Source organism: Trachypithecus francoisi, unplaced genomic scaffold, assembly GCF_009764315.1.
Source record: "Trachypithecus francoisi isolate TF-2019V2 unplaced genomic scaffold, Tfra_2.0 Lachesis_group15, whole genome shotgun sequence".
NCBI classification, from domain to species: Eukaryota; Metazoa; Chordata; class Mammalia; order Primates; family Cercopithecidae; genus Trachypithecus; species Trachypithecus francoisi.
Genome location: NW_022681460.1, coordinates 68,100,935 through 68,113,618, shown reverse-complemented (window position 1 = coordinate 68,113,618; position 12,684 = coordinate 68,100,935).

Here is a 12,684-nt window from a genome sequence, read left to right as displayed (position 1 = left end):
ACAAGTATGGGGGACCTCAATCTTTGATGTCAAACACTTTTATAGTCTATTATGGAATAAATTAAATGCAGATTTATTCTTCATAAATGTGTCAATTTCAATATTTTCTGTTTTACATGATGAACTTCTAGAATTCAGTGCTATTAAATTGATTTTGTGTTACCTGTAATATGCATTTTGACAAAAAAATTTAACAATACATGTTTTTACTAGATAATGACTTAGTAAGCTAGTGTTTTCTAATATATTTATCAATTTTTTTGTATCAGATCAAATACTGGCTTATTTTTCCCAGTGAGATGGAAAAATTAGGACAGATACATAGACTTTGGCTGACCTGGGTGAGTTCTGTGCCAGCTGCATATTGTGAGTATTTGGCAAATGAAAGTTATTCATTTTCTGACCTTTTTTGAATTTTCTAGTCTTGGAATCCATGGCAGGAAGCCAGAATTTCTAGCTTTGATGTAGTTTCAATTTGACGTAATCTAAGCAAAATACTGTAAGTATATGAATCAAGAAAACATAAAAGAACAATTAATGAAGTTGATTATTTTTAAAATGCTGAAGATATTTCATTATTTGGTCTATGAAAAAAATATATATATATGTCCAAGATAGGATATTAACATTTTATTCTATGTAGCCCATGCATATATATATATGCATGTGGATGGTATTTTCAATACACTTCATGCATAGCTGTGTTCAGATCCCTCAAAGCGCAGCCCGTGATGAGTCAGAAAGACTGTAGCTGCAGCTCTGGGGTCCTGGAGGAGCTATGGCTCATCCCCATCTCGGTGGGCTTCAATCCCAAGGGGTGGGTGCTACATCTCCATCCTCCCTTGTCCCAGCAACGTTCTCCTCTTTTGTTAGCCAGGAATCCTGGAGGAATAGCAAGAGCAGAGGGTAGCATAAGACTTGTGTTCCTTCCTAACTGCTGCCTTTTTGATTAGGAAGCATTGAAAAACGTACTTGTAAGTGTCTCCTCTGCATCTTTCTTTGGAAGAATTTTTCATGTAAATCAAGAGATAAGAGTTATTCAGATTGATCAGTTTGAACATCCATTCCGTTTTGGTTGGCAGTCATGTCCTAAACACTTCAGTGTAGATCTTTTTTTTTTTTTTTTTTTCTTGAGACGGAATCTCGCTCTGTTGCCCAGGCTGGAGTGCAGTGGCTCAATCTCGGCTCACTGCAAGCTCCATCTCCTGGGATCATGCCATTCTCCTGCCTCAGCCTCCCAAGTAGCTGGGGCTACGGGCGCCCGCCACTGCACCTGGCTAATTTTTTGTATTTTTAGTAGAGACAGGATTTCACCATGTTAGCCAGGATGATCTCAATTTCCTGACCTCGTGGTCCACCCGCCTAGGCCTCCCAAAGTGCTGGGATTACAGGCCTGAGCCACCGCGCCCGGCCCAGCATAGATCAGTTTTAATAATCATATAGAAACAGGGGCAATTTCTAATTGAGATTTTTTTTTTCTATTAGGACAGGTTGCCACTGACTGTAAAGGGCAAGAATATTGGAAGTTATTTGTAAAGGTGGAGATGGGAGAAAAGAATAATTTAAAATCTGAATTATTCAGCTGCAGTAACACACATTATAGCTAAAAAACTTCATGGTAAAGAATGACGGCTGGGCGAGGTGGCTCCCGCCTGTAATCCCAGCACTTTGGGAGGCTGAGGCCAGCAGATCAGCCTCAGGTAAAGAGATCGCAACCATCCTGGCCAACATGATGAAACCCTGACTCTACTAAAAATACAAATATTAGCTGGGTGTGGTGGCATGTGTCTGTGGTCCCAGTTACTCAAGATACTGAGGCAGGAGAATCACTTGAACCCAGGAGGCAGAGGTTGCAGTGAGCTGAGATCATACCACTGCACTCCAGCCTGGTGACAAAGCGAGACTTCATCTAAAAAAAAAATTAGCCAGGTGTGGTGGTATACACCTGTAATCCCAGCTACTGTGGAGGCTGAGATAGGAGAATTGTTTGAACCTGGGAGGTGGAGGTTGTAGTGAGCTGAGATTGCGCCACTGCCCTCCAGCCTGGGTGACAAAAGCAAAACTGTCGGGGGAAAAAAAAAAAAAGACATAAAATTAAGTAGAAGTCTGTAAAATCTAGTCAAGATTCAAGGAGAAAGCCTTAAGCGTGGTTAATGCTAAAGTTTTTCTCACATATTGAAGAAGGACATATTATTAACTTCAACATTTACCCAAATAAATCAGTATTACTGTGTCCCGTCCCATTTAAAACAGGTTCAATGGGAAGCGTCATTATTAAAATAAATAAAATTGTATGACGTTGCTATTTCCTTAATACCCAAGTGGAAAAGCACCTAGAAAAGTTGCCAAGCCACACAGCCACAGGCTTTGAAAGATTGTGCATCAATGCTATGACCTACAAAGTTAGACCTGAGGACTTTGTCTTTAAGATCACTTAGAGGCTTATCTTGTTGCTTAGCAATTAAGTATTTTTTAATTTAATGTTAGCTTCTCTTGTCCTGCTTCTTCACCTCCTCAAAAATCCCTTTGAAAATTCACTGGACTCTTATAGAAACGTTAAAATTGTATAATAGTAAGCTTGATACCTTAATCCTCTGTAAACCTGCTTTAACATCCGGTAGACATTAATAATGGTTGGACACTGATGGATAGTGATTGCTTTGTTGAAAGGCGTAGGACACAGGATCTCAGAAGCTTAGCTTTTTAACCCAATCCCTAAATTCTTCCTCATATGAGAGCCTCCTGAAATGCTCAGCTCCAGCAATTAAGATATCTGATTCAAATATGGAGGTCCAACATTGGAAGGTTTCCTCCAAGAATTTCCTTTCTCACATTTCTTCATTATAATGAGCTTTGACAGCTCATGATGAAATTTTCTGCCCTGTTGCTGGGGAGCTCAATTTTGGGGCTTCATTGGCTACAGAGAAGTCAAAGGACCCTCATCACAATGTATGTGTTGGAGAAATTGACCTGTATTTGGAAGATGGACCTTTTGTACCTGGTAAAGTGAAGTGCTCAGGAGAGAGCCACAGAAAGCAGACTAACTAACACACTAACTCTCTTTCTCTGTCTTCAATTTTTTTTTTGGCTCAAAAGTTTAATGGTTGTATGCCTATATTCTCATAAATTTTCAAAATGTCTATAACGAGTGTGTGTGCTTTTAAATGATGATTCAGATCTTAGCTTTTTAAGAGTTAACATACGTGACTAACATCCAGCGGTCTCAAAACTCCACTGTGCACTTTTCTTTACTGTTGCCAAGTCTGTATGGTTACGGAATCTTTTAACTTTACCTATAAACTTTAAATAACTTAACTTTTAATGTTTTGAAGTAATCTTGTTTGTTTCTTTGGTGTTTGAATTCATGCTTACCTAAAATCATTTTCCCCTCAATTTATTTATAAAATGCTTAGAAGGAAATCTTATTCTTAGAATACTTATTTTTTCTATAACAATAATTTTTTCTTATAACAATGAGAGTCTAACATGAAGATGTTTGATTTACGTTCCCATTTGATTGTTCTGCTTTAGTTCACGCAGATCCAGAAGTAATGAATTATACCTTTTGTTAAAACTTTCTCTTTTGTTTAATGGAAAAGTGAACAACAGGGTTATTATGCACACATTATACAATGTTTTTTTCTTTTTCTTTGTGAGAAAATAATGAGCTAGGCTGCAACCACGCTGTAAGAACATTTGTGGCATTTGTGATTATCTCTCTGTTTTAAGAAGTCCATTTCCTCTTTCTTACTTTAATAATTGGATAAAAGTTTTCATCTTTTTTGTTCTTCTCATTCCACCTATTGTCTTAGTGTCTTTAATTCTGTATGACAAGGGCTGTGAAAAAGAACTCGAATAATGTCCTCATTGGTAGATGTGCTGCTTCTCTCAGCCTCAGTTTCCTCATCTGTAAAATGAGAGACTCGTATGAGATGATCCCAGAGCTTTCATAAAACTCTAAGTTAGGTGACACTTTAATGATACCAGTGAGCAAGATGAACAAGTCATTTCAGTGGCTGAATTACCCTGCTCATGTTCCACATTCTTGAGATGTGACCTTTACATTCAAACTGCAAGTTCGTCATCTCTGGATTCCCTGAAAGACATTCATTCTTAGAGATGCCTGCCAGCGACCATTTAGCCCAACCCTTTCGTTTTCCAGATAAGAAAAATAAAACAGTGTTTTATTGAAGCATCAATAGGAAAGCATATAAACTGACTTTTTGTTTTCTTTCTAATAGCTATGCAATCCCACTCTTACTATAAATAATCCCAAACCAAGGCTGCAAAACCACAAAACTAATTCTGTAAACATTTTGTCTAAGGCTAAGACCTACCCATTGCCTCTAGGGGAGCCCTTCTCTCCTGCCTGGGGTGCAGGGCCTCAGTGCTAATATGAACAGGGTCCCAGTGTTGGCTGCCATCTGCACTATTGTCACCCCAGAATAAATAATTGAGAAGCATATGCCACTTAGGTGTGCCTAATTCTGCGAAAATAATTGTTACTTCCCCAGATCCAAGAAATTTAGCAAACTCATCACACTGTAATAACAATTTTATTCGTTATTAATCCTGGTGAAGAAAAGTTCAGCTGCTTCATATCTATTTTATACCCTCCACTTTGACTCCTGTCTTTGATACTGCAAGTCCTCTTGTTGAAGGGCATGTGAGATTATTGGTGAATCAAAAGGTGGTGTTTCATTCCATATGTTAATGCTTCTTTTGTAAATAAAGAATTTATTTTTGTTTGTAGTTAACTCAAATATGCTTTTTTATGGGCGTCAGTGTTCCATTAATTTTTAAAGGAATGAAATATTTGCTTAGATGTGCCTTCCACAGTTCTTTCAATCATGTCAGTAGATTTTTTCCCCTTAGTTGTCTATGTTAAAAAGGGGAAAAAACAACCAAAACACACAGTAAAGAAGGTGATTTTTTCCAACTGTGTGGTATTTCTATTCCTTCATTTGACTTTGATGTAGTCAAAAAGTTGTCCTCTGGTCTGACTTAAACTTTACTTCTTTTACCCCGTGGCAACATTTAGAGGGAAGAGGAATACAATCTCCAACTGGAAAATCTCCCAAATTCATTAGACTTGCCACTTATTTACCAATAAGAAGTTATTTTAAGTTGCGGTTTTCTGCTCCAGTAAAGTGTATAGTCTGAAGTATTTTGTTACCCAGAATTTGGTGTATTTTATGGAAGGCTTTACTAAAAGGAAAGAGACAGAAAAGAGGGAAAGAGAAAGAGAGAAGGGAGGGAGGGAGGGAGGGAGAGAGACAGAAAGAAAGAATGTCCTAAGGTAAAGAAGAGAGTCTTTACTAAAAAGGATGGAAGGAAGGGAGGCAGGAAAGAAAGAAATGATAAGTTCCTAATACATGAGCAAGGATTTGTCTGGGATCTCAGCTTGCCTGGAGTTAACTAGTGTTGTTGCAGTTCCAAAGTAACTGGGTTTAAATGTCACACATAATGACAAGTAGGAAAATTGGAACGTTATTTGCATGTGAATGGGGATAGAGGTGACTGGATGTTGATTCATTGCATGATGAATGTTTGCCCTTGGTGAAATGTTTTACCTTCCACGAAATTATAAACAATATTTCTTACTGACTGTAAAATGTAGACACCAAGCCTAGAAATGTCTGCTCCTGAAATGCTGCTCCAATTAGAAAACTGTTTTTAAAAAAAACCCAATCAGAGGAGGTGAGGAATCTTGGAATTCTACACTTTTGAGGAAGGACTTCCCTTCATGTATTGCTTTAGATTTAGGAGAGTTGGGAGTGGACCTGGGAAATATAATTCGAAGACGCATCAGAGATAAATGGACAAAGATAGTTTACTCACATTCTTTGCAAAATATTTTTGAAGTCTCTAAAATAAATTCAATTTATTATTCTTATACTGTTTTATGTTAGTAATGTTTCTCTATATATTGATCTAATGTGCTTTTTAATTTATAAAGCTAATACTTTTGCAGGAATAAACACAATCTCAGCTGTGAGACTCTTAAGGAAAAAGTTTTTTGTAGACAATGCATCAGTATGTCTTCAAGACTTATAATTAGTCTTAGAACTTGATCAAAAATGTTTCTTAATTTTTTGGAGAAATATTATCAACTACTTCCATTGATTGAAAACATTGATTTTCCAAGGTCACTTTTCTTCTTAATCTTTTCCTTCAATTGGATTATAGTGATTGAATGATGGAAAACTTTCCCCAGTATTGTGCCATGACAACTTGCAGTATATGTGTATTATACATTTTAACTTAGTAATTCTCCAAATCATCACAAGAGAAATGGGATTCATGGAAACCCTTGGATTAGCCCAGGGTCAAACAGTAAATTAGGATCAGGGTCAGAATTAGAGTTCACTAGGGACCCTGAATTTTGAGTTTGTTTTTGAAGCATGCTGGTTGTGGTTTGATCTGCATAGAATCAGAGGTCAGGATGCTCACAGATAGGTTTTTGTGCTCTGTGAAAGACACTACAAAACCAAACATCAGAGAGCATGCGGGATGCCAGCTTCTTAAGATGTGGAATGCCAGAATCCCCAGACTTTAACAAGGAGATGCCCCAATCAGAGGCTCCATGGGACTTCCAGGCTGGGGCAACCCCATACAACAGGACATCTTACTGATTTGAAGAAATACCACTAGCAGCTGCTGACAGCATGTGCAAGGAGGGATGACAATCGCCACTTGGGGGTGACTGGGCCTGACATATTTCTTTCAATAAATTGAACAAAGGACAGCTCCCTTGGGCTATGTAAGGTAAACATTCCAATCAGCATCACCTATGGAAGCTGATTTGGAAATCATTCTCAAGAAATACTGTCCAAGTTCATTTCTCTAAGCTCACGCAATATATTTTTAAAGCAAAAAGAACATTGACCCTTCCTCTGCTTGAGGTGATAATATTGATTCCCATGTTAGAATTATAGAATTTTTCTAGACCTTATGTATTTATACATTTATTGCAGATTCAGCACAGAGGCCATCCTGGGAAAAAAGAGGAAGTTACATTGAATTCTAATGTGTTACATATGATCTTGCACAGGTGTGTGGATACTTTTAATCTCAAAGGGTTTCCCCTAGTTTTATATAGGAGCAGGGTATAATCTCGGATGATGGTGAAGCAGGCCAAGGAGAAAACCCTAAGAATTGATGAGGTCTGTGATAAATCATGGCACCTCAGTGTCATCTGAGTTGAGTTGATCCTATGCAGCTCTAGCTGCTGACTGTGTGAGAAATACAGACCCAGTGCTATCAGATCTTAAGACTTGCTTTCACAATAAATTAACACTCCAGGTTTTTAGGTGAAACTTTGCCATCTAGTGAAATACATCCATGGGCCAGAACTGGCTCTTGGGTCATCAGTTTGTGATAGACTATCATCATTATCAGTGGTTTAGTATATGTCAAGTTCTGTGTCAACTATTGTCTTTGTCTCTATTTCTCTATCTATCTATCTATCTATCTATCTTCTATCTATCTAGTCTTACCTATTCACAGTTGACCCTTGAACAATATGGGGGCTAGAGGTGCCAATCCCCTGTGTGGTCAAAAATTCAAGTATAGCTATGACTCCCCCAAAACTTAAAGTACCACTACTCTACTGTTGACTGGAAGGAAGCCTTACCGATAACATGAATAGTCGATTCATAGACTAGCGTGGTGGCATGTGCAGTGAGCCATGATCATGCCACTGCGCTCCAGCCTGGGCGACAGAGTGAGGCCCTATAGCAAAAAAATAAAATGACAGATACATTTGCATCAATTGTTTATGCTTCATGGATTCATTTAATATTCAATGCCTCTTGACCTGTTTGGTTTCTGCTTATTTTTATTGGTACCTATCACTTCTTAATCTCAAAGGATTTTGGTTGACCTGTTTATGTCTCATGCTTAATAATATCCCGGTTGATAGAGTATTTGTGTCCTGTGGTATGCTAAACTAGAGAGCTTATCATTATCACTGTACAATCATCTGTAGAAAACTTTGTAATTTGAAAACTTGAGGTGGGACTTGTAGTGTTGTATAAATGTATGCAGAAATAAAACCATATTTAGAATTATTTCTTTTAGAATTAATTATGCTTTAGAAAACATGGCATTTCTTATCTCTTCACGTATATAAAATAAACTTGAAATTTCACTTTGGGTTACCATAAAAAATAGTCGATCATATATATTTTGTGTAATATGTATTACACATTGTGCTCTTAAAACAAAGCAAGCCAGAGAAAAGAAAATGTTATTAAGAAAATCATAAAGGCTGGGTGCAGTGGCTCATGCCTGTAATCCCAGAACTTTGGGATGTATCACCTGAGGTCAGGAGTTCAAGATCAGCCTGATCAACATGGTGAAACCTCATCTCTATTAAAAATAATACTAAAAAAAACAGCTGGCCATGGTGGAAGGCACCTGTAATCTCAGCTACTCGGGAGGCTGAGGCAAGAGAATTGCTTGAACCCAGGAGGTGGAGGTTGCAGTGAGCTAAGATCATGCCATTGCACCGCAGCCTGGGTGACAAGAGCGAAACTCCACCTCAAAAAAAGAAAATCACATAGAAAACACATGTATTACTCATTAAGTAAAAATAGATCATCATAAGGTTCTTTGTTCTGTCATCTTCATGTTGAGTAGGCTGAGGAGGATGAGGAAGAAATATTTAAAACATAGAACAGGCCAGAAATGGTGACTGAATAGATGCAGGGGATGATAAAAATGAGGTTAAGGTTTCTGGTTTAATGAATTGTGCAGTTGGTGAAACCATTCACCAAGATTTGGAGTTTGAAAGAGGGGGGTTTGAATCAGGTGGCTGATGAAGCAATCAGGTTTGGATGGGTTGAGTCTGAGTTTCAGGTGCCAGTGGGATATTCAAGTGGAAATTTGCAGAAGTCATTTGGAGACGTTTTATGCTCTAGGGAGCAACTTAGGCTGGATAGATGATTGTAAGTGGTAGATAGTGATGGAAAATATGGAAGAGGATGAGTTGGCCACAGTAGGGTGTGTATTAAGAAGCAGCACAAACACTTTGAGAGTATTAGTTCCAGACATTGTGAGTTGCTAAAAGCAGCCTTCATCAGGTTTCTTGATGCCCTGGCAAGATGTCACTCTGAAGAGATAGAATATCAGCACCATTCAGAATTCACCTTCCAAGAGAAAATTTAGGCAACTTGAGAGGCATCACTCATGAATAACTCATACCCTCTTCTGAAAATGTAGCCTTTGAGCTTATCTCAATAAAAGATACCTCTACAATTTAGGTAACAGAGTGTTGGTGTTCAATCAGACCCATTCTTCTGTTGGACCACTACAAGAGATTAAGTAAACTGATCAAGGTTACATGACAGAATTTGAACCCAGGTCTGTCGGTCTTGACTTCAACCCATGATCAGTTAGGTTGATCCTGTTATTGGGGAGACTTCCCTCCAAGGCCAGCTGTCTGTTTTATAGAAGCAGATTTGTGGAATGCATCAGTGCATGTATTAATCCATTTTCACACTGCTATAAAAACCTCCTGAGACTGGGTAATTTATAAAGGAAAGAGATTTAATTGACTCAGTGTTCAGCATGGCTAGGGAGGCCTCAGGAAACTTACAGTCATGGCAGAAGGCAAAGGGAAGTGAAGCACCTTCTTCACAGGGTGGCAGGAAGGAGAATGAACACAGAAGGAACTACCAAACACTTACAAAACCATCAGATCTCGTGAGAACTCACTCATTATCATGAGAACAGCATGTGGGAAACTACTTCCATGATTCAATTACCTCCACCTGGTCTCTCCCTGGCTACGTGGGGGTTATGGGGATTACAATTCAAGATGAGATTTGGGGTGGAAACACAGCCAAACAACGTCAGTGTATAAACTAGTCTGCTTCCAATAAAGGAGCTCAAAGCCTCTGGCTGACAAGGATGCACCCCCACCATCATCTTCCTTTTAGCTGACGTACAAGACCTTACAACCATTCTTCTGCTAGAAATAGAAAGCTCTGAAAGAGATATAAACCGTAGTCTCAACTTTGGATCCTCAGAATTGGAGATGATGTATCTTAAATATCTCTGTTCAGGTGGGACAAATGTGCTTGGTACTCTTTTGGCTGCATCTGCAACTCATCAAGAAACATAAAGAAAGTAACTGGTCCAAAACTTTATTTGGAACTGTAGTTCAATCAAAAATTTACTTTTAACTTCTGCATTTATGTATCAGTTAAAAGGCACTGGCCAATGATGCTTCACTATATACATTTAATTACTATAAAAACTTGATAGGAAACATTATTTTTCTTCCACACTAATGTTGCATTAAACTTTAGCCATTTGAACTGATAAAAGCCATCACCCTGCAAAGAAGAACTAATCGTGGAAGTGCATTCAAACAAGAGAACATTTCTTAGATGACCTCTGTTGGATTCTTATTAGCAATGTTTATGTTCCATGTAATGTTTTCCATATGCTGTTACTGTTTGAAAGTTCAGTCTTGCATTTATTCTTCTTGCCAGCTGTGGAAGTCTAGACCCTAGGCAGCAGCTTCTACCCACATGTCTGCATATTCTGGCATTCTGGCCACCAGAACTATTTATTTTATTTTAGTTTAGTTTAGTTTAGTTTAGTTTTTCATAGAATGAGGATTTGGGTCACATATTTGTCAATATAATCACAAACTTCAGATGTCTTTTATCTTTATGATGGAGCCACCTTGTCATATGCTTAGATGACTTCCAATTTGCAGAATATTGGCATATTTCATAGTTCTAAAGATAAAACAAAATATTCTAGATAATTCACATGAAATGAATTATACTGTGACTCTTTCACAATAGTTTCATTATTTTTATAAAAGGGATGTATGCTCAATGAATGAAAAGAAAGTCAGTAAAGTATGAACAAGCCGGGCATAGTGGCTCACACCTCTAATCCCAGCACTTTGGGAAGCCAAGGCAGGCAGATCACCTGAGGTCAGGAGTTCGAGAGCAGCCTGGCCAATGTGACAAAACTCTGTTTCTACAAAAAATACAAAAATTAGCCAGGCATGGTAGCACATGCCTGTAGTCCTACCTACTCGGGAGGCTGAGGCAGAACAATCACCTGAACCCAGGAGGCAGAGGTTATAGTGAGCTGAGATAATGCCACTGCGCTCCAGCCTTGGCAATAGAATGAGAAAACGTCTCAAAAGAAAAAAAAAAAAAAAAAGAAAGAAAAATAAGTACCAACAGGTGGAAAAAAGCCACCTAAAACTTTACCACCTGGGCAAGAACATAGTTCAGTGACCACTCTCCCCAGATCTCTTGCTCTGTGAATATATTACCATGCCTTTTAAATGGTATTGTTTATTAATAAGGGTATAAGTATACCTTATATGTCGACTTACAGAGATTGATGAAATGATTTATTGTCTACACCTGGACACTTTGGTGAGTGAAAGGGAGTGCTATTAACAATCAGACTGGGACAACAGATGTGTACCTGAACTGTCCCAGGCACCTTGGCCTAGTATTGCCCTCCACATAGACCCTTTACCATACACGAAGCTATTCATTTATTACACATTCATTGAACATTTATTCAATGCCAGACATTAATTAATAAAGTTAATAAAACACACAAAGGTCTAGGGTTCAGCAGAAGATAAAGTCTCACTCAGTAGGGACTGTGGTGAAGGACACCTGTCATATTGTAAGCCATATGGACTCTCAGGGAAGGTGGAGGTGACTTTCAAAGGATCAGTGGAGTTAGGGTGGCAAAGGAGGGGACGAGGGACATTCTCCCTACAGTAAGTGATTTATGCAAAGACTGGAAACAACAAAGCATATGGGAACTGGGGAAACTGCAAAAGGCTCAGGATGGTTTGAACCTTTGGTGGAAAGAAGAGGCGTAGCTGAACACGAGGCTGGACATGAACCGCTTGATATGCAATGCTGTAGAGATTGGGTTTCACCCTAAGGACACTGGCATGTTTTAAACAGAGAAATCATCAGACTTGCATTTTAGAATTCTGGATGAAGGTGCTCCTCATGGAAAAGATTAAAGTGTATCTGATGTGATTAAGGAGGTTGCATCAATGTGCAAGGGACAGAGGAGAGTTGTGGAGTCAAATTCAGGCACCAGGCTGGATGGTAGAAACATTCACAGAAACAGAACTTTCAGGGAGGAGATGGTTTGGGTGAAAGGGAAGAGGGTGATGTGGTTTCCGTGTGTGTATTCAGTTCCAGGCTCCAGTAGGGCATCCAGGTGGAGGTAACTACCTGTGTGATTTTGGTTGTAACTCAGAAGACAGAGCTAGGTCACAGAGGGAGATTTTGGGAGTTGTGGCTTTTAGGCGTATTTAAAGCCATGGGAATTTGAGGCTAGTTGGATTTTTATTACTTATCATGAATTTCTATTAACTCTGGTTCAAGGTTACTGAATTTGTAATAGTGTTGAATAAATGGTAGCTAAAATTATGACATTTTGAAATGTATTCATCCCCACCCATATTCATGAAAGAAACATTTGTCTGGAAGACATAAAACGCCACTATTCAGAATGTATTGTCCAAAGGAATTGGCAAAGAGATTTTTAGCCAAAAATCAAACTTAGAACATTTCCCATTCTTTCCCTTTCATAATAGAGAAAAGTGATTAAAGCTCTTTGGCTAAAAATAGCAAATGATTACGGTCCAGCTCGCATTGTAGGAACCGGAAG